The sequence below is a fragment of the Empidonax traillii genome, unplaced genomic scaffold (genome assembly GCF_003031625.1).
Source record: "Empidonax traillii isolate 1590-97213 ecotype Southwest subspecies unplaced genomic scaffold, ASM303162v1 scaffold1523:size96318, whole genome shotgun sequence".
Taxonomy (NCBI): Eukaryota; Metazoa; Chordata; class Aves; order Passeriformes; family Tyrannidae; genus Empidonax; species Empidonax traillii.
The window spans coordinates 41325-48180 of NW_020956716.1; the positions used below are offsets into that span (position 1 = coordinate 41325).

Genomic DNA, 6856 nt, shown 5'->3' on the forward strand with positions numbered 1-6856 from the left:
GGCTCGGAAAAGGCTTCCCAGAGCAACCCCACCCCGGGAGAGCTAATCTGATGGCAGGTTTTCAATGCAGCGGCCAGGATGCAGGAGGGGCCGGAGCGGGAGGGAGGCTGGAGAGAAAGGGGTGGGGGGGGAGAAAGAAAGCAAGGAAATGCCACAGAGGTGAGGAGGCTTTTTCTGGCCGGGCCACGGCTTGTTTTGTTTCCCTGCCTCCAGCTCGCTGCCATTTTCCAGGAAGCTGGAGCAGCTACAAAAAAAAAAAAAAAAACGGAGGAGTTTGTCTTTGTTTAATTATAGCTGCGGTGGCGTTTGCGCCGAGGGACCCGGCGCCGCTCCGGGGATGGATGGGAGCGAAGCCCACGGAATAACGCGGGAATCCCAGCCCTTACAGCTCCCACCGCCACACAGCCCCAGCTCAAATGCTGCTCTGGCTCCCAAAGGCTCGGGAGACTTCAGCCTGAACTCCCCCTGCGACCAAATTCCTGCTCTCCTGGCTCCCTTCCCTCCTCCTGGCGGAGGTGTCTCCCGGAGCGACAACCCCAGCACCTCCCACGAGAGAACCGAGGGATGCTCCGGCCAGGAACCCACCCATGGGCTTATTCCAAATTCACCGGACAATTCAGGCTGGAAAAGCCCTTTAGGATCCCCGACTCCAGCAGCGGCGAGCATCAAACACCTCCTGCCTCGCTCTCCTCCGCCGACCCAGCCGGTGCCGCCCCATTGTCCAGCCCCAAAGGGCCTTTTTTCCCTGTTCCTAAGGAAACAGGCAGCGCTGTTCAAACAAGGCCACACACCAGGCAAAGCCCTCCCCCTAAATACAACCTAAAGCACTTCATACGGACCACCTAAAGCACTTCATCCAGGCACACCAGGCAGCTGCTGGATTCACCCCCGGGAGAGAGGGAGGGAGGTGACAGCTTTGCCCGGAGCTCCTTCGGAGCACGGGATGAGCAACCCACCCCCACGGCTCCACACCACAGCCTCGGTGCTCTGCTGGGTCAAAGGTCTCTGGAGTCAGCTGGAAAACATCTGGGGTTGCTTCGTGGCAGCGATTTCCCTCTTGAAAAAATGACGGGACGGTCCCCAGGGCAACCCTCCCGTGGGGCAGGAGAGGGGGAAGAGGGAGCAACTTCAGAGGATGCAGAGAACTGGGAAAAGGAAAGGCTTTCACATTATTATTACTGTTATTATTATTACTGTTATTTACAGCTTTGCCCATCATTTACCAGGGCTGCAAACCAGATGTGCATCACCATCCCTTCAATTTACACCAAATTACACCCACTCCCACAGGAACAAGCAGGAATCTTTAGCCCCAGGACCTGCAGCTGGTTCTGTTCCCTGGGCAGGGAGAGCTGCTCCCAGCAGTTGATATGCCAGCTGGGAATGACGGCCTCCCAGCACCAAAAATAAACCCTGGGACAAACCCACATGGAATCACTGGGGCTAAAAATAGAAATATCTCCTGGCCAAGGGGTTCCTAACAGAGGAGCAGCAGGTTGGCCACAAAAAAACTGGGATTAAAGAATCCTGAGTGATTCCTTTCAAAAACACACAACCCACCCAAAAAGCCAACTTTGTCAGCAGAGGAAAAATAAAGTCCATCCAAGGACGGGATGAAAGAGTCAGAAGTTTTCTGGTCAGCTCTTTGATCCATGGAAAACTGACTTTACCCTGGGAACACCTGGACCTGCAGCCCCTCCCCAGGCAGCAAAGGGACTTCACGTGTTGCTTCATTTCCCTGTTGCCATGAGACATCCACACACATCCCCCTTTCCATCCTCCCACGCCTTCCTTTACGAGCCCACGGGAACAGAAATCACTACAAAAATCCACAGAAATCAAAATCACTCCCACCCCGAGGAGTACTGGAGACATTCAGGAGCCCAGGCTGCAAGGAGGACAACGGGAAGGGGTGGATGCCACAGGTATCCTCAGCAATGATCCCACAGCGGGGACAGCTGTGGTGTTAATGGAACTGGGACACCACCAGAGCACTCAAAACCAGCTCTGAGCTGCTGGGAGCGAGTCTCTCCACTTCGCTGGGGAAGCCAAGGAAAGGGACTTGTCAGGACATGCATGTGCCCACTGCAGGACCTGCTCCCATCAGCAGGTCCTGCAAGCGCTTTCTGCTTTTTTCTTCCTAAAAAACCCCACGTTATTTACGGCCACAAAGCGAGTTCAGGCTGCGAGCAGCACCACGGGGCTCAGCCAACCTGCAGCCCCACAACGAAGCAGCAAAGCTGTCCTGGGTGTCCCCAAACCACCCTGCAGCTCCTTTAGGGAGAGGAATCAATCCCATCACCTCCACCAGGAGCAACCTCCCCCCCCCTTGCTCCTCAGGGTTCTTCCTGCCCCTCCAGCCTTCGCTTCCAAGTCACGTCCGCGGCGGGCGCCGGGTTTTCCCCGTGCCAGCGCTGAGGGATCCACGTGCTCCCTGCCCCAGCCAGGGCTGGCACGGTGCTCCCAACGTCCCCAGACAATGCCAGCCCTGTGCCCAGACAGTGGCAGGGTTAATGCAGGGATTGTTTGCGAGAAGGGAGCAAAAGCGGAGCATCCTCCGCTCGCTCCGACGGCGCCGCTCGGGCCCCGCCGGGAACCACGGGGGGACATGCTCTGTGCCTTTTAAGCTGAAATCTCACCCTGCAAGCTGTAGGGAGCAGATTGGATGGGTCCTCTGCTGGTGCTGACAGTGGAGATGCCTCCTGTATCCGGGTGGGACACTGCCCAGAGGGAAGGACGCTCCAGCAGTGCCCACAGGTTGTTCTCAATAAACACCTCGTTGCAGCCATTGGAGAATCCCAGAATGGTTTGGGTTGGGAGGGACCTTCAAGCTCATCCAGTCCCTCCACGGGCAGGGACACCTTCCACCAGCCCAGGTTGCTCCAACCTGGCCTTGGACACTCCCAGGGATCCAGGGGCAGCCACAGTTTCTCTGCCCAACCTGTGCCAGGGCCTCCCCACCCTCCCAGCCAACAACTCCTTCCCAATATCCCATCTATCCCTACCCTCTGGCAGTGGGAAGTCATTCCCTGTGTCCTGTCCCTCCATCCCTTGTCCCCAGTCCCTCTCCAGCTCTCCTGGAGCCCCTTTAGGCCCTGCAAGGGGCTCTCAGGTCTCCTTGGAGCCTTCCCTTCTCCACCCCCAGCTCTCCCAGCCTGGCTCCAGAGCAGAGGGTTTCCAGTTAATATATCCCAGTTAAAAAGCACAAATACCTTTTCCAGTGGGTTGATCCCCCTCTTTCAATCCTGACTCGTCACGGGTCACTCAGGGACTTGGCTGCAAAGGTTTCCTGGGAGCTGCCATCCCCAGTAAAGGGGCAACTCCTCTCTGCTCTGTGTGAGCAGGGACAGCACCCAGGGAAGGGTCTGCAAACCCATCCCACGTCGTTACCACCTCCTGGGGAGCCTCCTGGGCAGCCTGCAAAGCCCAGGTGTTTTCAGGATGAATTTTGGGCAGGAGACAAAAGGCAGGTGCCAGACCTAAGGCCGAGGGGCTCCCAGCTGAGGTGATTTGCATTCATCCCGTTCCACCCACGGAGCCAGGAGGCGACACAACCCTCAGACCACTTGAAAACGAGAAGGATGAAAATTCCCCCCCCACGTCCTGACCTCTCCTCCAGCTGCCGCCTCCCTTCCCAACCGGGGCGACGAAAAGCTCCTTGACGGATTTAAATGTTTTTCCCATTAAAAAAAACAAACAAAACAAAACACAACACAACAAACCAACACAACCACACACCGTGCCTAAACCACCTCCTTAACATCCACACAAGCCCTTCTGAGCAGCCCCACCAGGCTAAAATAAATATTTTAGCTTCTCCAATAGTTTTCCTCTCATTAGAAGGAAAACATAATTAGGATGTCAAGCGGCGGCTGCAATCACTCGGCGCTGCTCCGGCTCCGCCTGATTAAGAGCAACCAAGCTGCTATTTTTGAAAAGCACACTCCCTTCCACGGCCTCACCAGGGTTATTTTGGATAGACACACATATATATGGAAAGCTGGAATCTTTGCTGGTAAAAAAATCCCCACCCCGGAGGGGACACAGAGAGGCTGCGGGTCTGTGGGACGAGGGAGCATGGTGGGAATCCTCCTGGGTGGGAATTCCCCTGTGGGAAGAGCACAGAGACCCTGGAAAGGAGGAGGGAATCAGAGCCATGGATGGTTTGGGATGGAAGCTTGTCCCGTGCCATGGGCAGGGACACCTCCCGCTATCCCAGGTTGCTCCAACCTGGCCTTGGATACTTCCAGGGATGGGGCAGCCACAGCTTCTCTGGGCAACCTGTGCCAGGGAAAAGAAGAGAAGAGGGAAAAAGCAGAAAAGGAGAGGAAAGCTGCTCCCAGAGATGCTGCACGAGGGCACCTGTGTGGGGTCTGGTACCAACACTGCTGCACGGGAGCAAGAGCCAGCAGGAGATGCAAACATTCCCAGGATCCCAGAATTATTCAGCTTGGAAAAGCTCCCTAAGACCATCAAGTCCAAGCATTAACCCAACTGCCAAGCCCACCACTGAGCCCTGTCAGAGCTACAAGCCCTCCCAGGAAGATATTTTATTCTCATTATCAAGGATTTTATTTTTAAGGACATGTAAGCATCCCACGGGTGCAGTTATGCCTGAAGAAACCACGGATGAATCCTTATTCCAGACATTTCAGCATCTGGACACAGGTGTCAACACAAATCCAACCCCCCCACATCCAACTCCTGCCCAAGCTGCTGCTCTGCTCGGCATAACTTCATTAATATGTATAAAATAGAACTTAATAATTAACAGCCATAACTTAATTATTATTGCCAATCTCAGGGAGCGTTAGCCAGGAAGGGCAAGCTGGGGGGAGGGGGGAGGCAGTGATGGGCATTCCCAATGCTTCCTCAGCACCTCCCTGCCAGAGCACAGGAATTTCCATGCACTTGATCCCACATCCCGGCAATCCTCTGGATTTGGGGCTCCGAGGCAACGTGGTTTAACGAGGGCAGAGACACAAGACCACGTCAGGGTCCCCTCCGTCCCCCCCTCCGTCCCGGAGTTACTCCGAGTGCGAACTGCTCCTTAACAGCCAGGGATCCCAAAACACCCAGGTGGGTATCCCAGCACCTGAGCCCGAGGCTGCAGCACATTCCTGCCTCGCTGCAACACACCTGTAACACACCTGCACGACTCTCCCACCGACCACCACCCCAAAGCCAAACCCTGCGGGGCACCCCTTGCCCCCAAAACGTCCCCCCCGGCAGCCAGCCTGGAGCAAAAAGAGGTCAGTGACCTGTGATACCAGCGAGCCCCAGCTGGGAAAATCCTCCTGGAAAAGAAATGCCGGGCACAGCCGGTGGAATTCTGTTCAACACAAACCCAGACTGCCCGGGGACACCGCACCGTGGCCGACAGGAAGCACCGGGAATTGCAGGGGGCTTGTCCCGGGAGCGCTCCCGCTCACACCGGCTGGCCGGGGCTCCTCACGGGCTGCTGGGGTGACAGCCTGGTCCCCAGCAGATTCTCACACGTGTCACACACTCCCTCCACGGCACTGCCCAGGGCATGGGCACACACAGGGCACAGTCACACACCCACCACATCACACACAGAGAACACTCACACACTCACCACATCACACACAGAGAACACTCACACACCCACCACATCACACACAGAGAACACTCACACACTCACCACATCACACACAGAGAACACTCACACACTCACCACATCACACACAGAGAACACTTATACACCGGGTACGCTGGGGACACACAACAAACAGACACACCGAAGACACACAATAAACAAACACGCGCGCTGAGGACACACGGCAAGCAAACTACACAGTCACACACGTACGGAGGACACACGACATGCACAGTGACACACGACACACGGACAGTCACAGTCGGGCTTACCCACAGAGTCACACTCGTACACGGAGGGCACATGGCACAGTCACAGTCAGACAAGCACAGCCACACACACAGACAGCCACACACACAACTACGGACACAGTCACACTTCCAGCCAGAGCCACACGCACAGGGCACTCACACACACACGTACGGCACTTACACACACACTCTTGCAGTCACACACTCGCACATACAGACACAGACACGCAAACACACTTCAGACACACGGTCACGCTCACAGCCGCAGCCATGCACACGTTTGGAGACACACACGGACACTCGCGCAGTCCCACGCCGCCTCCCCGCTCCATCCCCGCCGCGGGCTGAGCTCGGACCGTCCCCGCCCGCCCGGCGCTGCCGACACAAACTTTTCCCCCGGCGGCACCGGCAGCCCCCGGGGAGCCGCTCCCGCCCCCCGGAGCCCCCAGCGCCGGCCGGCCCCGGCTCTCACCTGCGGCCGCTCCAGGACCGGGACAAGGCTCGGGATGTGCTCGGGAAGGGAGCGGGATGTGAGCGGGATGGGGATCGGGAGCAGCCCCTGCGCGCTCCCGCCGGGCACGGGCCGGGCGCGCCCGCCCCGCGTGACGTCACGGGGCGGGGAAAGGGGCGGGGCCTCGTGGGGGGGGGGACGGGATGGGAGGGAATAACGCGGTGTGATGGGGGGGGCGCTTGTAAAACACGGGAGTGAGGGATCCGTGTGTGATACACGGGTGTGAGGGGTGTGGGCGTGTGTGTAAAACACCCGTGAGACAGGTCTGTGTGTGTGTGACACACACGCGTGCGAGAGGGTTTGTAAAAAACACGCGTGTCGCGGGTCTGTGTAAAACAACGGCGTGTGTGCGAGGGGGTCCGTGTGTGTAACACGCGTGAGGGATGTGTGTGTAAACCACGTTTTTAAGGGGGTCTGTGTGTGTAAAACACAGGAATTCCTGCACGCGGGAAGGAAGGCGGAGGAACACCCCCC

At 57.3% G+C, this 6856-nt stretch overlaps 1 protein-coding gene across 1 annotated transcript in view; it reads right to left on the reverse strand.

Annotated features, from left to right (window-relative positions):
• The window catches only part of SH3BP4 (SH3 domain binding protein 4), a 30474-nt gene extending 24025 nt beyond the window's left edge, over positions 1-6449 (reverse strand). The window contains exon 1 of the mRNA XM_027907684.1: positions 6344-6449. The gene's annotated coding sequence lies outside the window, so the exon portion shown is untranslated. The remainder of the gene's footprint in view (positions 1-6343) is intronic.
• Between the last annotated feature and the right edge of the window lie 407 nt (positions 6450-6856).